This window comes from Triticum aestivum, chromosome 5D, assembly GCF_018294505.1.
Source record: "Triticum aestivum cultivar Chinese Spring chromosome 5D, IWGSC CS RefSeq v2.1, whole genome shotgun sequence".
Taxonomy (NCBI): domain Eukaryota; kingdom Viridiplantae; phylum Streptophyta; class Magnoliopsida; order Poales; family Poaceae; genus Triticum; species Triticum aestivum.
Genome location: NC_057808.1, coordinates 27,875,789 through 27,898,489, shown reverse-complemented (window position 1 = coordinate 27,898,489; position 22,701 = coordinate 27,875,789). Strand labels below are relative to the sequence as shown.

At 45.1% G+C, this 22,701-nt stretch overlaps 1 pseudogene; it reads left to right on the top strand.

The window, feature by feature from the left end:
• The window catches only part of LOC123120163 (LRR receptor-like serine/threonine-protein kinase GSO1), a 66,487-nt pseudogene extending 47,551 nt beyond the window's left edge, over positions 1-18,936 (top strand).
• Positions 18,937-22,701: the final 3,765 nt, after the last annotated feature.

Sequence of the window (22,701 nt, the reverse complement as noted above, 5' to 3'; positions counted from 1 at the left end):
CTTTCACAAAGCACATACCTTGATAAAGTTTTGAAGAAGTTCAAAATGGATCAAGCAAAGAAAGGGTTCTTGCCTGCATTACAAGGTGTGAAGTTGAGTCATACTCAATGCCCGACCACTGCAGAAGATAGAGAGAAAATGCAAGTTGTTCCCTATGCTTCAGCCATAGGCTCTATCATGTATGCAATGCCGTGTACCAGACCTGATGTGTGCCTTGCTATTAGTTTAGCAGGGAGGTACCAAAGTAATCCAGGAGTGGATCACTGGACAGCGGTCAAGAATATCCTGAAATACCTGAAAAGGACTAAGGATATGTTTCTCGTTTATGGAGGTGACAAAGAGCTTGTCGTAAATGGTTACGTCGATGCAAGCTTTGACACTGATCCGGATGACTCTAAGTCACAAACCGGATATGTATTTATATTGAACGGTGGAGCTGTAAGTTGGTGCAGTTCTAAGCAAAGCGTCGTGGCGGGAGCTACGTGTGAAGCGGAGTACATAGCTGCTTCAGAAGCAGGAAATGAAGGAGTCTGGACGAAGGAGTTCATATCCGATCTAGGTGTCATACCTAGTGCATCGGGTCCAATGAAAATCTTTTGTGACAATACTGGTGCAATTGCCTTGGCCAAGGAATCCAGATTTCACAAGAGAACCAAGCACATCAAGAGATGCTTTAATTCCATCCGCGATCAAGTCAAGGAGGGAGACATAGAGATTTGCAAGATACATACGGATCTGAATATTGCAGACCCGTTGACTAAACCTCTCTCACGAGCAAAACATGATCAGCACCAAGACTCCATGGGTGTTAGAATCATTACTGTGTAATCTAGATTATTGACTCTAGTGCAAGTGGGAGACTGAAGGAAATATGCCCTAGAGGCAATAATAAAGTTGTTATTTATATTTCCTTATATCATGATAAATGTTTATTATTCATGCTAGAATTGTATTAACCGAAAACTTAGTACATGTGTGAATACATAGAGAAACAGAGTGTCACTAGTATGCCTCTACTTGACTAGCTCGTTAATCAAAGATAGTTAAGTTCCCTAGCCATAGACATGAGTTGTCATTTGATGAGTGGGATCACACCATTAGAGAATGATGTGATTGACTTGACCCATCCGTTAGCTTAGCACGATGATCGTTTAGTTTGTTGCTATTGCTTTCTTCATGACTTATACATGTTCCTATGACTATGAGATTATGCAACTCCCGAATACCGGAGGAACACTTTGTGTGCTATGAAACGTCACAACGTAACTAGGTGATTATAAAGATGCTCTACAGGTGTCTCCGATGGTGTTTGTTGAGTTGGCATAGATCGAGATTAGGATTTGTCACTCCAATTGTCGAAGAGGTATCTCTGGGCCCTCTCGGTAATGCACATCACTATAAGCCTTGCAAGCAATGTGACTAATACGTTAAATTACGGAATGATGCATTACAGAACGAGTAAAGAGACTTTCCTGTAATGAGATTGAACTAGGTATTGAGATAACAACGGTCGAATCTCGGGCAAGTAACATACCAATGACAAAGGGAACAACGTATGTTGTTATGCGGTTTGACCGATAAAGATCTTCGTAGAATATGTAGGAACCAATATGAGCATCTAGGTTCCGCTATTGGTTATTGACCGGAGACATGTCTCGGTCATGTCTACATAGTTCTCGAACCCGTAGGGTCCGCACGCTTAAAGTTCGATGACGATCGGTATTATGAGTTTATGTGTTTTCATGTCCCGAAGGTAGTTCAGAGTCCCGGATGTGATCACAGACATGACGAGGAGTCTCGAAATGGTCAAGACATAAAGATTGATATATTGGACAGCTATATTCGGACACCGGAAGTGTTTCGGAGAAGTTTCGGATAAAACCGGAGTGCTGGAGGGTTATCGGAACCCCCGGGGGAACTAATGGGCCTCGATGGGCCTTAGTGGAGAGAGAGAGGGGAGGCCAGGGCAGGCCACGCGCCCCCACCCTCTTGAGTCCGAATTGGACTAGGAAGGGGGGCGCCCCCTTTCCTTCCCCCTCTCCCTCGCCTTCCTTCCCCATCTCTCCCTTTAGGTGGAAACCTACTACGACTTGGAGTCCTAGTGGGATATCCCTCTTGGGGGCGCGCCAAGGAGGGCCGGCCGGCCTCCCCTCCCTCCTTTATATACGTGGGGAGGGGGCACCCTAGAACACACTAGTTGACAATTGTTTTAGCCGTGTGCGGTGCCCCCCTCCACAGAATTCTACCTCGGTCATATCGTTGTAGTGCTTAGGCGAAGCCCTGCGTCGGTAACTTCATCAACACCATCAACAAGCTGTCGTGCTGACGGAAATCTCCGTCGGCCTCAGCTGGATCTAGAGTTCAAGGGACGTCACCGAGCTGAACGTGTGCAGATCGCGGAGGTGCCGTGCTTTCGGTACTTGATCAGTTGGATCGCGAAGACGTTTGACTACATCAACTGCGTCACTAGACGCTTCCGCTTACGGTCTACGAGGGTACGTGGACAACACTCTCCCGCTCGTTGCTATGCATCACATAGATCTTGCGTGATCGTAGGATTTTTTTTTGAAATTACTGCGTTCCCCAACACTGTGTAGTGTGCTTGAGAGCAAGAATGCCCGTCCCTACATATTATTGAGTCCCCTCCTAGCGTGCCTTTTCCAGCCAGTCTACCCTCATACCGCGATTGAGGGAGACCAATCTTCTTAAGGTCAGGAATGAAGTCAACACAAAACCCAATGACATCCTCTGTTTAATGGCCCATGGAGATGCTTCCTTCTGGCCTAGCGCGGTTACGGACATATTTCTTTAGGACTCCCATGAACCTCTCAAAGGGGAACATATTGTGTAGAAATACATGGCCCAGGACGACAATCTCGTCGACTAGATGAACTAGGACGTGCGTCATGATATTGAAGAAGGATGGTGGGAACACCAGCTCGAAACTGACAAGACACTGCGCCACATCACTCTTTAACCTTGGTAGGATTTCTGGATCGATCACCTTCTGAAAGATTGCATTGAGGAATGCACATAGCTTCACAATGGCTAATCGAACATTTTCCGGTAGAAGCCCCCTCAATGCAACCAAAAGCAGTTGTGTCATAATCACGTGGCAGTCATGAGACTTTAGGTTATGGAACTTTTTCTCTGCCATATTTATTATTCCCTTTATATTCGACGAGAAGCCAGATGGGACCTTCATACTGAGCAGGTATTTAAACAAGATTTCCTTCTCTTCTTTGGTAAGAGCATAGCTGGCAGGTCTTTCTAGTAGGGTAGGTCCCAAAAATATAGATTTCTTCTTCCACATGCGTGCACGTCCCTCAGCGTCATTCGGAATAGATAGTCCGCCGGGACCCTTTCCAAAGATTACTTGTAAATCATTGACCATAGCAAGTACGTGATCACCGGTACGGATGGCGGGCTTCTTCCGGTGATCTGCCTCGCCTTTGAAATGCTTGCCTTTCTTTCGACATTGATGGTTGGTCGGAAGAAATTGACGATGCCCCAGGTACACATTCTTCCTGCATTTGTCCAGGTATATACTTTCGGTGTCATCTAAATAGTGCGTGTGTGTGTGGTATCCCTTGTTTGTCTATCCTGAAAGGTTACTGAGAGCAGGCCAATCATTGATGCTTACTGATACGTCTCCAACGTATCTATAATTTTTTATTGTTTCATGTTGTTTTATTATCAATCTTGGTTGTTTTATAATAATTTTGTAGTCATTTTATATCATTTTTTGGTACTAACCTATTGACATAGTGCCAAGTGCGAGTTGCCGTTTTTTTCCATGTTTTTTACATCATAGAAAATCAATATCAAACGGAGTCCAAATGCCACGACACTCCATGATGATTTTTTAAGGGCCAGAAGAAATGCAATGGGCCCTGGTTGCACCTGGGGGGAGTCCCGAGGAGGGGACAACCCACCAGGGCGCGCCAGGAGGCCCTGGCGTGCCCTGGTGGGTTGTGCCCACCTCGGGTACCCCCTCAGACTGCCTCTTAGCTCTATAAATACCCCAATATTCCAGAAACCCTAAAAGCATCGACGAAATATTCATCCAGCCGCCGCAGAGTCCAGAACCACCAGATCCAATCTAGACACCATCACGGAGGGGTTCACCACTTCCATTGGTGCCTCTCCGATGATGCGTGAGTAGTTCTTTGTAGATCTTCGGGTCCGTAGTTAGTAGCTAGATGAATTTCTCTCTCTCGCTAAATTCTTAATACAATGGTCTCTTGGAGATCCATATGATGTAACTCTCTTTGCGGTGTGTTTATTGGGATCTGATGAACTTCGAGTTTATGATCAGTCATATCTTTTTATATCCATGAAACTTATTTGAGTTTCTTTGATCTCTTATATGCATGATCTCTTATTGCCTCGTATTTCTTCTCCGATATTTGGGTTTTGTTTGGCCAACTTGATCTATTTATCTTTCAATGGGAAGACGTGCCCGGTAGTGGGTTCGATCTTGCGGTGCTCGATCCCAGTGACAGAAAGGGAACCGACACGTATGTATCATTGCTACTAAGGATAAAAAGACGAGATCTATATCTACCGCCATATAGATAAACAGATCTTGTCTACATCATGTCATCGTTCTTATTGCATTACTCCGTTTTCCATGAACTTAATACACTAGATGCATGCTGGATAGCGGTCGATGTGTGGAGTAATAGTAGTAGATGCAGGCAGGAGTCGGTCTACTAATCTTGGACGTGATGCCTATGTAATGATCATTGCCTGGATATCGTCATAATTATTTGAAGTTCTATCAATTGCCCAACAGTAATTAGTTTACCCACCGTTTGCTATTTTTCTCGAGAGAAGCCACTAGTGAAACCTACGGCCCCCGGGTCTTATTTCTAATATATTTGCCTTGCGGTCTACTTTTCCTTTGCATTTTTATTCAGATCTATTAAAATCAAAAAATACAAAAATACCTTGCTGCATTCTATCTTTTTTTTGGCGTTCGATTTATCAATCTACTACAATTTACCTCACGTCCGTTTGCCTATCTTGAGGCACCGTACCCCGGAAGGATTGACAACCCCTTTAACTCGTTGGGTTGCGAGGTGTTGTTGTTTGTGTGCAGGTGCTGCTTACGTTGTGTTGCTTGGTTCTCCTACTGGTTCAATACCTTGGTTTCACAACTGAGGGAAATACCTACCGTCGCTGTGCTACATCATCCCTCCCTCTCCAGGGAAATACCGACGTAGTTCCAGCTGCCATCAAGGAGAATTTCTGGCGACGTTACCGGGGAGGATCTTCAACATAACCAGGTTCCTAATCAAAAATCTCATCTCCTTGCAATTTACATTGTTTGCCATTTGCCTCTCGTTTTCGTCTCCCCCACTTCACAAATTTTGCCGTTTTATTCACCCCTCCTTTTCCGTTCGCTGTTTTCTTGCCGGATCTTTTTTTTAGTGCAATCTTGTTGTGTGGTCATCACGACTCGAGAGAACACGAGGTTATGTGATTTCTCAAATACCAACAACAATGATTTTATTGGCACTCCGCTTGCTCCTCCCGCCACAAGTGCGGAGACTTGTGATATTAATACTGCTTTGCTGAATCTGGTTATGAAAGACCAATTTTCCGGCACTCCTAATGAGGATGCCGCGTCCCATCTTAATACCTTCCTGGAATTATGCGATATGCAAAAGAAAAAAGATGTGGACAATGATGTGGTCAAGATGAAATTATTTCCGTTCTCTTTGCGTGATTCTGCAAAACTTTGGTTCTCCTCTTTGCCTCGCAATAGTATCGATTCTTGGAATAAGTGCAAAGATGCTTTTATCACTAACTATTTTCCTCCCGCAAAAATTATTTCCCTTAGAACCCAGATCATGAATTTAAATCAACTTGAACATGAGCATGTTGCGCAATCTTGGGAAAGGATGAAAATGATGCTAAGGAATTGCCCAACTCATGGGTTAAATCTTTGGATGATCATACAAATTTTTTATGCGGGGTTGAATTTTGTTTCTCGTAATCTTTTAGATTCCGCCGCGGGTGGTACTTTTATGGAAATTACTTTGGGTGAAGCCACCAAATTGCTTGATAATATCATGGAAAATTATTCACAATGGCATGCCGAAAGAGCTCCTACTAGTAAAAAGGTTAATTCGGTTGAAGAAATTTCTTCTTTGAGTGATAAAGTTGATGCTCTTATGAAATTGGTTGCTAGTAAAAGTGCTCCTATTGATTTTAATGATATGCCTTTGTCTACTTTGATTGAGCAAAATAGTGATGCCATTGATGTGAATTTTATCTCTAGAAATAATTTCAACAACAATGCTTATAGAGGAAATTTTAATCCTACGCCTTTTCCTTGTAATTCCTCTAATAATTATGGTAATTCCTATGGAAATCAATCTTATAATAATAATAGGAACACCTCTGATATTGAGAATAATATTAAAGTATTTATCAACACACAAAAAGTTTTCAACACTTCCATAGAAGAAAAGTTGAATATGATTGATGATTTGTCTAGAAGTGTTGATAGAATTGCTCATGATGTGGAAAATCTCAAGATGAAATTTTTTGTGCCTAAAGTAGATGAATCAATTAAAGCTATTTATGTTTCTATGGATGAAAGTAAGAAAATAACTGCTATGCTTAGAGCTAAAAGGGAATTTTTAGAAAAAGCTTTTTCTAGTGATTATTCTTGCGAAAATGATGAAGATCTTAAAATGATTGTTGTTTCTTCTATTGATTCCTTGTTTAGTAAAGTTAAGAATGATGAAAAAGGGACTGGAGAAGAGTCAACTTTAGGTAGAATGCGTCCCAATATTTTGGAGGGTGAAAATCTTGTTGAGAAAATTGATAAAAGTGGGTTTGAAGAGGTCAAAACTTTAACTAGTGATGTGACCACTCTTTTGGATTACAAAGACTTTAATTATGATAGTTGCTCTTTGATTGATTGTATTTATTTGTTGCAATCCATGATAAATTCACCCCATGCTTATGAACAAAATAAAGCTTTTACTAAACATATTGTTGATGCTATGATGAAAGCTTTGGAAGAAAAATTGGAATTAGAATTATCAATTCCTAGAAAATTGCATGATGAGTGGGAACCTACTATCAAAGTCAAGATAAAAAATTATGAGTGTTTTGTTTTATGTGACTTGGGTGCTAGTGTTTCTACAGTTCTGAAATCTTTATGTGATGTGCTTGGTCTTACCGATATTGAATCGTGTTCTTTAAATTTGCACTTGGCGGATTCTACAATTAAAAAGCCTAGGGGAAGAATTAATGATGTTCTTATTCTTGATAATAGGAATTATGTGCCCATAGATTTCATTGTTCTTGATATTGATTGCAATCCCTCTTGTCCAATTATTCTTGGTAGACTGTTTTTACGCACTATCGGTGCCGTGATTGATATGAAAGAAGGCAATATTAAGTTCCAATTTCCTTTGAGGAAGGGTATGGAACACTTTCCTAGAACAAGAATTAAGCCACCATATGAATCAATCATGAGGGCATCTTATGGATCTAGCACCAAAGATGACAAAACTTAGATCCTTGCCTTACGCCGAGCTAAGGGCGTAAAACTATAGCGCTTGTTGGGAGGCAACCCAATGAATAAAATTTATTTTTGCTTTTTGCTTTCTATTCTTGTGTGTTAACACAATTATGCTACTATTATGATTGTGTTTTTATGTTTTAATTAGTGTTTGTGCCAAGTAAAGCCTTTAGGATCTTCTTGTGTGATAGTTGTTTAATCTTGCAGAAAAAGATAGAAACTTTGCGCTCACAAAAATAATTTTCATAAATCGCAGAAAAGATTTTTTCCCTGATTCATTTTGCAGAAGATTAATATACAAATTACCCTGGTCTTCCTAATTTGCTAGAATAGTTGAAGTTCCATTAGTATTCGAAAGTTCCGGATTACTACAGACTGTTCTGTTTTGACATATTCTGTGTTCTTTGTGTTGTGTGCTTATTTTGATGGCTCTATGGTTTTCTTTGATGAGTTTTTTCCATAGAAAAGTTAGAATACAGTAGATATAATACAAAAACAAAATATGAATTGGTTTGACACAACACTTATAGTAGTGGTTTGCTTTCTTACACTAATGGATCTCACGAAGGTTTTGTAGTGTTTTGTGGGATTGAAGTTTTCAAGTTTTGGGTTATCTTACGATGGATGAAGGAAGGATGTAAGAGCCTAAGCTTGGGGATTCCCTAGAATCCCAAGCTATTATCCAAGAATGAGCAATCAACTAAGCTTGGGGATGCCCCCGAGTGGCATCCACGCTTTCTTCCAACAACTATCGATATTTTACTCGAGGCTATATTTTTTTTCGTCACAGGATATGTGTTTTGCTTGGAACGTCTTGTATGATATGTGTCTTTGCTTGTTCTATTTTGTGTTTTAAGTCATCAATCCTTGCTGGACACACCTATTTGAGAGAGCCAAAATTATGTCATGACTTGTTAGAATTGCTCTCTATGCTTTACTTAAATCTTTTATGAGCTAGGACTTGCTCTATGCTTCACTTATATATTTTTGAGCACGGTGTGCTTAGTATTTTTGAAGAAATGCTCTCTTGCTTCACTTAGATATATTTGAGAGTTAGTAAAATTTTCAAGAAATTCTCTCTTGCTTCACTTAAATTATTTTCAGAGAAAGAAAATTTGTTATGCTCATGATCTTCACTTATATTTGTTTGAGCTTATGAAAAGCAACATGAAAATTAGTGCCAAAGTGATAGATATCCAAGAAGGATAAAGAAAAAATGTCGTGAAGATCATTGGACCAAATAAACTTGATTCTTAGTAATAGTTTTGAGATATGATGATGTGATATGTGAGTTATGTTGATGAGTAATTGTCCTCTAGTAAGAATATTGGTGTTAAGGTTTGTGATTCCCTATGCATGCATGAAAGTCAATAATCATGCAATGAAAATTATATCCTACTTGTGGTGCATTATTCGGTGTTAATTATGCTTAATGCTTGCTTATGAGATTATTCGTTTCTTGGTTGGTCGCTTCTCAATCTTTTTGCTAGCCTTAATTTTGCACCAAGTATGACCTTTACTTGTGCGTCCAAAATCCTTTAAACCAGTTTTGCCACATGAGTCCACTATATCTACCTATATGCGGTATTCTTTTGCCGTTCTAAGCAAATTTGCATGTGCCATCTCTAATTTTCAAAATAAACTTCTCTTTTGTGTGTTTGTTTCGCTCGCGGAACGGTAATGGGTGGCTAATATTTTCTATGCTAGATGTGTTATTCTCACGATGAGTGTTTATTCACCTGTCATTGCACGAGAGTAAGGGAAAGGTTTTAGGGATGCCCAGTCCCGAAATGCAAAAAGTATTTAGTTTATGTTGTCAAATAATAAATTCCTTGGAAAGTGTTGGTATGGAGGGCACCCGTGGATACTGTTAGCCATGGAAAGTGAAAGTATGGTGGAAAAAGGAATAAACTTTATTTTATGTTTGGTAACCGCCTATGCCATATCTAGCATGGAAAGTGTTCGGAACTCTAAGTCGTTTTCGTTGGTGGGATGGATACACCTCCAAAAATGTTTTTATCTCTAATTTTTCGTTTGAGCTCTGGCACCTCTACAAATCCCTACTTCCCTCTGCGAAGGGCCTTTCTTTTACTTTATGCAATTTTTATTTTTGAAATTTGAGTCTCCATCTTCTCTTACAAAAGCACCAACTAGGAGGCAATATGATCGTGCTCAAGTATTGGGTGTAGTTAATATTCGAGTGTGTTTGTGACGCCCGGATAATTAAGCTACAGTAATCCCACGCTAATGATGCCATGTCACCACGGTTACTGTTGTTAACCTCGCGATGATTCGAAACCGTTTCAAAATTCAAATTCAAATTTATGTCAAAAATAACAGTTTTCAAAAGTTAAAATAAAAATGTTCGGAGTGTGCAGTTAAATGCCTAGGTAATTATTGTGGAGAAAACTCATTTCTAGAAATTGCCTAAATATTTTAAAGTGATTTAAAATAGAAAAGAAAATAACTAAAAGAAAAGAAATAAAATAAAGCAAAAGAAAAAAACACAAACCACTGGGCCAACCGTGGCCTAGTTGCCAGCTCAACTAGGCAAAGGCCCAACCGCCCCACACACTCACCTTATCCCCTCTCGCCTGAAACCCTAACTACCGCACCCCACTTTCCCCCTCCACGCCGCCACTCCCTCTCCCCCTCTCGATCCAATCTGGATCGGGGCGAAACCCCACTAGCCCACTCCCCCTCCCCACGATTCCTCCCCTCGCCTCTACCCCCGCCCCCGATTCAGATCGGGGCGCGTCCCCGACGCCATCACGCCATCGATCCCGATGCCCATCGCCGTCCACCGCCGCTCGGAACGCCGCTCGACGCCGGGGCCACCTCGCCGATCCTTCTCCGCCGGACTGCCTCCCCTACGCGCATTGTCCCCGACCCCCACCTCAAGCATCGCTACCATTGCCCTACGGCCCCAGTGAGCCCCACCTCTCTTCCCCCTACTCACCGCGCACCTGCACCGCTCGCGCCTGCGGTCACCGCGTCCGCGGTTGTGCTCCGGCCGGCGCCCGCTCCTGCGGCCTCACTGGGCCACGCGCTCGCAACCGCCTAGCCCACCTGCGGCCGCACCCCGTTGCTCCCGCTGCCGACCCGCGCGCCTCGCCGCTCACTCGCCATCGCCAGCGCCTCTGTCCGCGCCTGGCTGGCTCCCGCCCCGCTCCGGCCGCGGCGTCCTACCTCTACTGATGTTGCCGCCGTTCGACGCTGCCGCGCCACCCGCCTCCGTCGTTGCTGCCTCGCCGTGTCCGCATAGCCGCAGCCGCCCGCCCGCTAAGCTTTACCCTGAGCCCCCCAGCCAACCCCGCGGGCTCCCTCTCCTTCCCCTGGATTCCCGCAGGCTCGGGCTAGCCTCCGGTGGCCTCGGCGACGCAGGCCGCCGCCTGTAGCTCCGGTGCGGCGAGCCGCTGCCGTCCTGGTTGGCCGTCGACGCCCCCCCCTGTGCGTGCACGCATGCCCGACCAAGGCCTCTGCCTTGCCTGGCTGTGCCACCGCCAGCGGGCCCTACCTAAGTTAATTAGGGCCTATGACAGTTGGGCCCCATGCCGAGAACATTAAAATAATAATAATAATAAATTAATTAATTAATTTTGATTAATTAAACTAATCAATTAATTAAAATGTTAGTTAATTAATTAATCAGTCAATGACAGTGGGGCCCACCCCCTAATTAAATCCTGATTAGGTTAATTAAAATTGGTTAACTAAAATGTGTCACTGACTAGTGGGACCCACTAGTCAGGTTGACCAGTCAACCCCTGTTGACTGCTGACGTCAGCATGACATCATGCTGATGTCATAAATCCAATTTTGAATTAAAATAATTAAATAAATGCTAAAATGATTTAAATCTTTTAAAATCAATATAGAATAAACCGTAGCTCGGATGGAAAAACTTTGTACATGAAAGGTGCTCAGAACGACGAGACGAATCTGAATGCTCAGCCCGTTCGTCCGCCACACATCCCTAACCTATTGAACTCTCAACTTTCCCCCTCCGATTCATCTGTCCGAAAACGCGAAACACCGGGAATACTTTCCCAGATGTTTCCCTCCTTCACTAGTATCGCCTACTATTGCGTTAGGTCACCCCTAGCACTGCGTATTGCCATGTTATGCTTTGTGTTGCTTTGATTGCTCTATTATTTATTGTGTTCCCCCTCCGTTACTTCTTTCCGGTAGACCCCGAGACTGCCGGCGACCCCCAGTTCGACTACGCTCTTGACGACCCCTCCTTCTTGCCAGAGCAACCAGGCAAGCCCCCCCCCTTGATAACCAGATATCGCCTATTCTTCTCTATACTGCTTGCATTAGAGTAGTATAGCATGTTACTGCTTTCCGTTAATCCTATCCTGATGCATAGCCTGTCCTTACTACTACTGTTGTTACCTTTACCTGCAATCCTACATGCTTAGTATAGGATGCTAGTTTTCCATCTGTGGCCCTACATTCTTGTCCGTCTGCTGTGCTATACTATCGGGCCGTACTCACTTGGGAGGTGATCACGGGTATATACTATATACTTTATACATGATACATGTGGTGACTACAGTCGGGTCGGCTCGTGGAGCACCCGCGAGTGATTCACGGATTGGGGGCTGAAAGGACCTTTGTCCCGACGGCCCTCTGGGTGGATCTTTGTGGCGGAGCGACAGGGAAGGTTGAGACCGCCTAGGTGAGAGGTGGGCCTGGCCCTGGTCGGTGTCCGCGGTTACATCAATTAACACGCTTAACGAGATCTTGGTATTTGATCTGAGTCTGGCCATTTGGTCTATACGCACTAACCAACTACGTGGGAAAGATATGGGCACTCGACGTCGTGGTATCAGCCGAAGCCTTCGTGACGTCAGCGACTGAGCGGCGCGCGCCGGGTTGGACCGCGTAACGTGACTTCCTTTGTAATGGAGGTGGCTAGGTCTGCTCTCCGGCCGCGTACGCAACATGCAGGTGTGCAATGGGCGATGGGTCAAGACCCCTGCGCGCATAGGATTTAGACCGGCGTGCTGACCTCTCTGTTGTGCCTAGGTAGGGCTGCGACGTGTTGATCTTCCGCGGCCGGGCATGACCCAGAAAAGTGTGTCCAGCCAAATGGGATCGAGCGTGTTGGGTTATGTGGTGCACCCCTGCAGGGAAGTTTATCTATTCGAATAGCCATGTCCCTCGGTAAAAGGATGACCCGGAGTTGTACCTTGACCTTATGACAACTAGAACCGGATACTTAATAAAGCACACCCTTCCAAGTGCCAGATACAACCCGGTGATCGCTCTCTAACAGGGCGACGAGGAGGGGATCGCCGGGTAGGATTATGCTATGCGATGCTACTTGGTGAACTTACCATCTACTCTCTCCTACATGCTGCAAGATGGAGGTGGCCAGAAGCGTAGTCTTCGACAGGATTAGCTATCCCCCTCTTATCTGGCATTCTGCAGTTCAGTCCACCGATATGGCCCTTTACACATATACCCCGTCATATGTAGTGTAGCTCCTTGCTTGCGAGTACTTTGGATGAGTACTCACGGTTGCTTTTCTCCCTCTTTTCCCCTTTCCATTCTACCTGGTTGTCGTAACCAGATGCTGGAGCCCAGGAGCTTGACGCCACCGTCGACGACGACCCCTACTACACCGAGGGTGCCTACTTCTATGTTCAGGCCGCCGCCGACCAGGAGTAGTTTAGGAGGATCCCAGGCAGGAGGCATGCGCCTCTTTCGATCTGTATCCCAGTTTGTGCTAGCCTTCTTAAGGCAAACTTGTTTAACTTATGTCTGTACTCAGATATTGTTGCTTCCGCTGACTCGTCTATGATCGAGCACTTGTATTCGAGCCCTCGAGGCCCCTGACTTGTATTATGATGCTTGTATGACTTATTTATGTTTTAGAGTTGTGTTGTGATATCTTCCCGTGAGTCCCTGATCATGATCGTACACGTTTGCGTGCATGATTAGTGTACGATTGAATCGGGGGCGTCACAGTGTTTCATGAATGGATCAATGTTTGAGCATGATGGGCTAGGGATAGCTTGTTTTAGCATTGATATTTTGAAAGACATGGTTGCTTGTTAATATGCTTGAGTATCTAAATTATTATGTCAAAACTAGACTATTTCTTTGAATCATATAAAAGTCCAAATGTCCATGCAATAAAGAAAATAATATGATATCACTTGATGAACAACACTCCACATCAAAAATTCTGTTTTTATCACTTACCTACTCGAGGACGAGCAGGAGTTAAGCTTGGGGATGCTGATACGTCTCCAACGTATCTATAATTTTTGATTGTTCCATGCTGTTTTATTATCAATCTTGGATGTTTTATAATCATTTTATAGTCATTTTATATTATTTTTTGGTACTAACCTATTGACATAGTGCCAAGTGGCAGTTGCTGTTTTTTCCATGTTTTTACATCGCAGAAAATCAATATCAAATGGAGTCCAAATTTCACGAAACTCCACGATGATTTTTATGGGCCAGAAGAAAGGCAATGAGCCCTGGTTGCACCTGGGGGAGTCCCAAGGAGGGGACAACCCACCAGGGCGCGCCAGGAGGCCCTGGCACACCCTGGTGTGTTGTGCCCACCTCGGGTACCCCCCCCCCCCCCCCGGACCGCCTCTTTGGTCTATAAATATCCCAATATTCCAGAAACCCTAAAAGCGTTGATGAAATACTCATCCAGGCGCCGCAGAGTCCAGAGCCGCCAGATCCAATCTAGACACCATCACGGAGGGGTTCACCACTTCCATTGGTGCCTCTCCGATGATGCGTGAGTAGTTCTTTGTAGACCTTCGGGTCCGTAGTTAGTAGCTAGATGGCTTTCTCTCTCTCGCTGAATTCTCAATACAATGGTCTCTTGGAGATCCATATGATGTAACTCTTTTTGCGGTGTGTTTGTTGGGATCTGATGAACTTCGAGTATATGATCAGTCATATCTTTTATATCCATGAAAGTTATTTGTGTTTGTTTGATCTCTTATATGCATGATCTCTTATAGCCTCGTATTTCTTCTCCGATATTTGGGTTTTGTTTGGCCAACTTGATCTATTTATCTTGCAATGGGAAGAGGTGCCCGGTAGTGGGTTCGATCTTGAGGTACTCCATCCCAGTGACAGAAAGGGAACCGACACGCATGTATCATTGCTACTAAGGATAAAAAGACGAGATCTATATCTACCGCCATACAGATAAACGGGTCGTGTCTACATCATGTCATCGTTCTTATTGCATTACTCTGTTTTTCCATGAACTTAATACACTAGATGCATGCTGGATAGCGGTCGATGTGTGGAGTAATAGTAGTAGATGCAGGCAGGCGTCCGTCTACTAATAATGGATGTGATGCTTATGTAATGATCATTGCCTGGATATCGTTATAATTATTTGAAGTTCTATCAATTGCCCAATAGTAATTTGTTTACCCACCATTTGCTATTTTTCTCTAGAGAAGCCAGAAGTGAAACCTACGGCCCTCGGGTCTTATTTTTCATATATTTGCCTTGCGATCTACTTTTCCTTTGCCTTTTTATTCAGATCTATTAAACCAAAAAATACAAAAACACCTTGGTGCGTTTTATCTTTGTTTATTTTATTTGGCGTTCGATGTATCGATCTACTATAATTTACCTCACGTCCGTTTCCCTATCTTGAGGCGTCGTACCCCGGAAGGGATTGACAACCCCTTTAACTTGTCGGGTTGCGAGGTGTTGTTGTTTGTGTGAAGGTGCTGCTTACGTTGTGTTGCTTGGTTCTCCTACTGGTTCGATACCTTGGTTTCCTAACTGAGGGAAATACCTACCGTCGCTGTCCTACATCACCCCTCCCTCTCCGGGGAAATACCGACGTAGTTCCAGCTGCCATCAGTTACAAACAGCAACGCATGCAGGTCAAATTCCTCCTGTTTGTGCTCATCCCACACACGTACACCGTTTCCATTCCACAGCTGTAAAAGTTCTTCAACTAATGGCCTTAGGTACACATTAATGTCATTGCCGGGTTGCTTAGGGCCTTGGATGAGAACTGGCATCATAATGAACTTCCCCTTCATGCACAACCAAGGAGGAAGGTTATAGATACATAGAGTCACGGGCCAAGTGTTGTGATTGCTACTCTGCTCCCCAAAAGGATTAATGCCATCCGCGCTTAAACCAAACCATACGTTCCTTGCGTCACCTGCAAACTCATCCCAGTACTTTCTCTCAATTTTTCTCCACTTTGACCCGTCGGCGGGTGCTCTCAACTTCCCGTCTTTCTTACAGTCCTCTCTGTGCCATCGCATCAACTTGGCATGCTCTTTGTTTCTGAACAGACGTTTCAACCGTGGTATTATAGGAGCATACCACATCACCTTGGCAGGAACCCTCTTCCTGGGGTGCTCGCCGTCAACATCACCACGGTCATCTCGTCTGATCTTATACCGCAATGCACCGCATACCAGGCATGCGTTCAAATCCTCGTACGCACCGCGGTAGAGGATGCAATCATTAGGGCATGCATGTATCTTCTGCACCTCCAATCCTAGAGGGCATACAACCTTCTTTGCTGCGTACGTACTGTCGAGCAATTCATTATCCTTTGGAAGCTTCTTCCTCAATATTTTCAGTAGCTTCTCAAATCCTTTGTCAGGCACACCATTCTCTGCCTTCCACTTCAGCAATTCCAGTACGGTACCGAGCTTTGTGTTGCCATCTTCGCAATTGGGGTACAACCCTTTTTTGTGATCCTCTAACATGCGATCGAACTTCAGCTTCTCCCTTTGACTTTCGCACTGTCTCTTTGCATCAACAATGACCTGGCGAAGATCATCATCGGGCACATCGTCTGGTTCCTCTTGATCTCCAGCTTCCCCCGTTGCAGCATCACCGTATTCAGGGGGCACATAGTTGTCATCATCCTCTTCTTCTTCGTTGTCTTCCATCATAACCCCTCTTTCTCCGTGCTTAGTCTAAATATTATAGTGTGGCATGAAACCCTTATAAAGCAGGTGGGTGTGAAGGGTTTTCGAGTCAGAGTAAGACCTCGTATTCCAACAGCTAGGGCATGGACAACACATAAAACCATTCTGCTTGTTTGCCTCAGCCACTGTGAGAAAATTATGCACGCCCGCAATGTACTCGGAGGTGCGTCTGTTACCGTGCATCCATTGCCGGTTCATCTGCGTGCATTATATATAATTAAGTGCGTCAAAAACCATTACAAAACATCATGAATAGATAAGTGACCAAATTAATAGAAGTTCATCATCACATTAAAACCAAAGTACATACATAGTTCTCCAGAGCATCTAATTAAACCATACATTGAAAACATGTAAAACATTTCAAGGCAACAAAAAATGTGATCATAATCGCAACCAAGGTAACAATTGATCCAACGGCATAATGATACCAAGCCTCGGTATGAATGTCATATTTTTTAATCTTTCTAATCTTCAAGCGCAATGCATCCATCTTGATCTTGTGATCATCGACGACATCCACAACATGCAACTCCAATATCATCTTCTCCTCCTCAATTTTTTAAATTTTTCCTTCAAGTAATTATTTTCTTCTTCAACTAAATTTAACCTCTCGACAATAAGGTCGGTTGGAATTTCCAGTTCACATACCTCCTAGATGAAAAAATCTATGTCGCGTTGGTCGGCATAATTGTCATAAACAATAAATGGACCAAATAGTTATAAAACATAATATATATACCACATCTGAATCATAGACAGGACGAGGGCCGACGGAGGCGGATACCAAAACCATCGCACTATATAATAACAAACAATAATAAAAGTAAGAAAATTACACAAGTATCTATCTAAATCATACTTAAGAACTTTTTTCTTTTATAAAGAAGGTAAGATCAAGAGGCTCACCACGGTGGTGCCGGCGAGGAGATTGGCGCGGGTGATCGATGGCGGTGAGGATGGGGACAGGACAGGACGGACCGCCAAACCTAGACAAATATCGAGGAAAATGGAGCTTGCACAAGGAGCTTCGAGAGGAGAAAGCTTAAGTATGACTCGGGCATTTCATCGAACACCTCATGTGCATAGGAGGTGAGCTAGAGCACCACAAAGCTCTTCCCTCGCCGGCCAGAAAAACAGAGCAGTGGAGTGCTCTGCTCGCGGGCGAGGGGATATATATATAGGCATCTCATTGGTCCCGGTTCGTGGCTGGAACCGGGACCAAAGGTCCCCCTTTGGTCCCGGTTCCAGCCACGAACCGGGACCAATGGTTGTGGGCCAGGAGCGAGGCACATTGGTCTCGGTTCGCGTCTGAAACCGGGACCAAAGGGTCCAGACGAACCGGGACCAATGCCCCATGAGGCCCGGCCGGCCCCCTGGCCTCACGAACCGGGACCGTTGCCCCCATGGGTCCCGGTTCATGACTGAACCGGGACTAATGGGCTGGCCCGCCCTGGACCAAAGCCCTGTTTTCTACTAGTGTGAACATGTTCGACATCTCCGACAATAAATTTTTAGGAGTAATATCTTGAAATTCTGACACTCCCGTATGTTGCTTATCTATTCAAATCGAATTGGTGGGTGCATTCCAAAATCTATTTGCAAATTGCAACACTTATTGTATTTGGATTTGTCGAACACTGCTTTGACGGGTGAAATTCTTCAATGTTTTGACATGCATAAGGTACAATTGCTTCTGTCCGATAACAACAGTGTATCAGGAAAACATTCCCAACATTTTTGCAGAATAACACAGATTTGGAGTTCTTGGATCTTGCCTACATGGATAGGAGATCTAGGGAAATTATGTTTGTACTTTGGACCACATTGCAATTTTTTCTGATAATATTCCAGTCAACATAGCAAGCCTTATGTATCTTCAATACTTGGATCTTTCATCCAACAATTTCTCTCGTGCAATACCTTGGCATCTATCGAACCTCACATCTATGACAAAAGCACAAAGGGATTACTGTATATGACTGATGGACATATTGGAGGCATTGGAATTAACAGTTGTTCCAAGGCATCGATCGAGATGGGGGCTAGTCGCCTCAGAGAAATATTATCAGTAGTTACAAAAGGACAACAACTTGTATATGGTAGAACACTTGTATATTTTGTGAGCATTGATTTATTTAGTAACTTCTTGACTGGTGAAATTCCTACGGGGAACACTTGTATAATTTGAATTTTCCATCGAAAAAATTGAGTGGACAAATCCCATACATGATTGGCGTTGTGCAGTCATTGGTATCTCTCGACCTCTCCCAAAATAACCTCTCCGGTGAAATCCCATCGAGCTTATCAAGTCTTACATCTTTGGAGGCCTTGAACCTGTCCTACCACAATTTGTCTGGAAGGATATTCTCTGGCCACCAACTTGACATCCTCAACGTTGACAACCCGTCACTTATGTACATCGACTAGGCGGTGAAGAGCTCTCCAACATGTACATCGACTAACCGTTTTTTGCATCACGAGGGGCCAAAAAGAGCTCTCCAACAGCAACCCGTCACAAAGAGAAGATTCAAAATAAGGAAAAACTAGGCGGTGAAGGAGCGAGGCAGCCATAACGGGCTGGGACAGAAACAAAAAACCCCGCCCGACAAACATAAAACCAGCCCGAAAACTGCACCTCCCAGCATGAATTTCCGCATGAGAACGGACGGACAGAGATTTGACTGACAACGAATTGAAAAACAGTCACCATAAAATAGCAAATCCAATTTTTTTCATGCAACTTATTATTGGGAACGCTTCTTTCCAAGGGACTTACATATAGGCGATGTAAAATAGTACACTAAAAATGGTAAAATATACATCACCAAAATCGGTGTTTTTAGGGCAGAAGAAACATCCAACTCCAACAGCTGCCTTAAAATATACATCATATATGGCACGAGCGCTCCAACAGCTGCCCGAACTCCCGTGAAACCCATCTTGTTCGCCGGCTTTAGCTTCGATGCCATGGCGGCAGTGGGAGGTGAGGTCGAGCTTGGCGACGACGATGCAGTAGGGGGCCGACGATGGCGGGAACAGAACCAGGGGCTGACGGTGATGCGGCAGTGGATGGCTGCTGCGGGTAGAGGGCTCCCGACGACGGCTGTGCGGCTGAGGAGGCGGGGGGTCGGGGCAGGATCGTAGCGGCGGTGAGGTGTCGATGAAGGAGCTGCGGGCTAGCGGCGGCGGCGCGGTGTGGCGATAGTGTCGCGGCGGGTCCGAGGAGGGCTTGATGCCGGCGCCGGAGGGGCGGAGGAGACGTCGCGGCGGCGCAGCCGACAATCAGGCACGTGTGGGAACCTTCCGATCGGCAGTTGGACACACGCGTGGCCTTTCGGATTTTACATCACCACCCTAGGTGATGTGTATTTAGATCACCTGAGGCAAATTTTACATCGTGATGTAATTTATTTTCTTTCAAAAATTCACATCACTGGCTGCTGTTGGAGAGCTTTTTTTGGCCCTCGTGATGAAAAAAACCGTTAAAACCTATTTTAGGGCACCTATTGGAGATGCTCTTACATAGTCGGCCCGAACTTATAAGAGGCCAAAACCGATCGATCTCGAGAGAACCCATCGATCCCTGCAACGATGGAAACGAAACCCTCCAATTCGCCCGCTGCCGCCGCCGATCGTGGGTGGGTGATTCTCGACGACTATGGGCACCTCAGAGACTCCCTCCGTGCCCAGGCTAACACCGTCGCGTACGCGCGAACCTCCACCGGCCAGTGCATCCGCGCCTCTTTCCGGCTGGCAGCGCCGCCGGGAAACTCCACCCTCTACGTCGGTTGTACGGACCTGCCTGGTTACGAGGTGTTTGAGCTGCCGGAGGTCATCGTGGCCAATGAAAAAAATAGCGTGCTACAACAAAATAGCGCCGACCTCAAAATATGCTATTAGCGTGCTATATCGCGCTATAACGTGCTATTAGCGAGACGTTGTACACTGATATATTTAGCGAGACAATTCTCAATATGGTATAGCGTGCTATTAGCGAGGTTATAGCATGCTATTTTTTTCAGTGATCGCGGCCCACGGAGACGCCATCCTCTTCAGGACGAGGGATGTGAGCGACCCGTACAGCTGTGGCCCGTTTGAGCACTTCGTGTACAGGGCCGGCGGCCCCTCCCGGCCGCCGTCGCTGTCGCTGCTCCCGCATTGCTAGTTTTGCTACCTTCCGATGCAATACGACAGAGACAACCACCAGCGACGAATGGCATCGGAGGGAACGGGCGTCCTCCACGGTGGCGAGGACGAGCTCGTGGTGGCCGAGCTCGACCAGTGGAGAGGGGAGCACGAGCTCTGTGTGCTGCGTCTTGGCCCCGTCAACCACCTCGAGTGGAAGATCAAGCGGGTGCCGGCCGCCGGAGTGCCGGAATCGTGGCTCTCCGACGCGGTCGTCCCCATCGCCGGCAGGTTCTTGTGCTGGGTGGACTACTATGTCGGCTTGGTGCTGTGCAACGTGTTGGACGCGAACCCCGTGCACCGTTATGTGCCGCTGCCGGCCGCAGCTGCCGCGGTGCGGCCGCGAGACTACCACGATCGGGGGCTTTCCAGCAAGCGAACCCGGACCCTCGGCGTCACGGCGGGTGGCGCGGTGAAGCTGGTCAGCATCAACCCGCGCTGCTGCTGCGGCGACGTCGTCAAACCCTGGAGCAACTGCCATCGCTCCCGCTTCTCTTTCAGCGTCACCACCTGGACTCTCAATGTGGACTACGGCATGGCGTGGACAGAGGACGGCGTGTTCTACTCGGACGAGCTCTGGGCGCTCCCCGGCAGCGAGCCCCTCCCGCACGTCTTGGCGGAGTACCCAGTTGTCAGCATGGACGAGCCCGACAACGTCTGCCTCATGCTGAGGAGTGAGAAGCGGTGCCTCATCGGCGTCGATGACGGCGACGAGCGGATCTGGATGATCGAGGTGGACACGAGGAAGAAGGCGCTGCGGTCTGTTGTCCGATATGCCAGCAAAGGCGACGAGGATGGCTCGTCTAGGACCGATTACTTTAGCGTGAGTGGTTTCTTGACCTGTGAGTACATGCTGAATTAATTAGTACTCCCTCTTTTCCATAATATAAGACGAGTTTGCAAAAATGTCTTATATTATGGGACCGAGGAAGTAGTAGCTAGTACATCAAGCACCATCATTTAAGCTAGATTTCACTGCTTTTTCTATACCCAGTTTGGCACGAGCACGACACATGCATCTTAGGGCATACTTTGCTATTAGTTCAGTAGCTTGGTATGTCATGAAGGCATGAACCACACACCATTTCATCTCGAGATAACCAAATGATTGCTCAATGATGTCTCAGCAAGACAAAATACCATTTCTTCATATCAATAGCCCATGGAATTATTATGGAATTCAGGTACATGCATGGTACATCTTGTTAGCGTAATCCTTAGAACTAAAGTAAACAATGTATTGATCTCATGATAGAACACCTAATCATGATAAGAAATTGGGGACACTAGCTAGATACATTAGGGGTCGTGAGGGAATCAATAGCCCATGGTCAGGATTACGTAGAAGGCAGCTCTTACGTCCTAGATTTCCATTCCAACACGGTTGTCCTTTGAATGGAGCTAGATAATCGATTATATTTGGCTATCCGAAGTCCAAGTGACAGTATTTTCCTTAATTCAATAACATGCCCATTACATATACTAGCTAATTCTAATGGTTCAACACTAATCATGTCTGACCTAAATCTTAATTGCACCCATCATATTCTAGATCTTGTTAAGATTTGATTTGAATATACAGCAAGAAAAGTTCTGATTTATTTGGGATTTTGGAAAAAAATGAATAGGTTTGGGTATGGGTAGGCCAAAGCAAGGTAAGTTTTGATTTAGTTGGTGATTTGATTTGATAGAGTTAATGCATGACTTGGGGGTAGGGGAATCAAGGGGAGGGGGAGTTGGACGTATGAACGTACACCCCTCTCCCCTTTAACAGTACAGATTTCAACCTCAAATTCGTATTCAAACTATGAAAGCACAATGTAAGCCTCTAAAAAATCGCCAAATATGGTACTAAGCAACAACAAATCAGGCAGATGTATGTTGTGGTATGGCTACTCATGGCCCACATATTTATAGAGATGCATCCACTGAGATGGCCTAGTCAAATGAGCCATGAGACCGGATTGACTACCGTGCACGGAAGGTCCCTTGCATGGTCCAGCCATT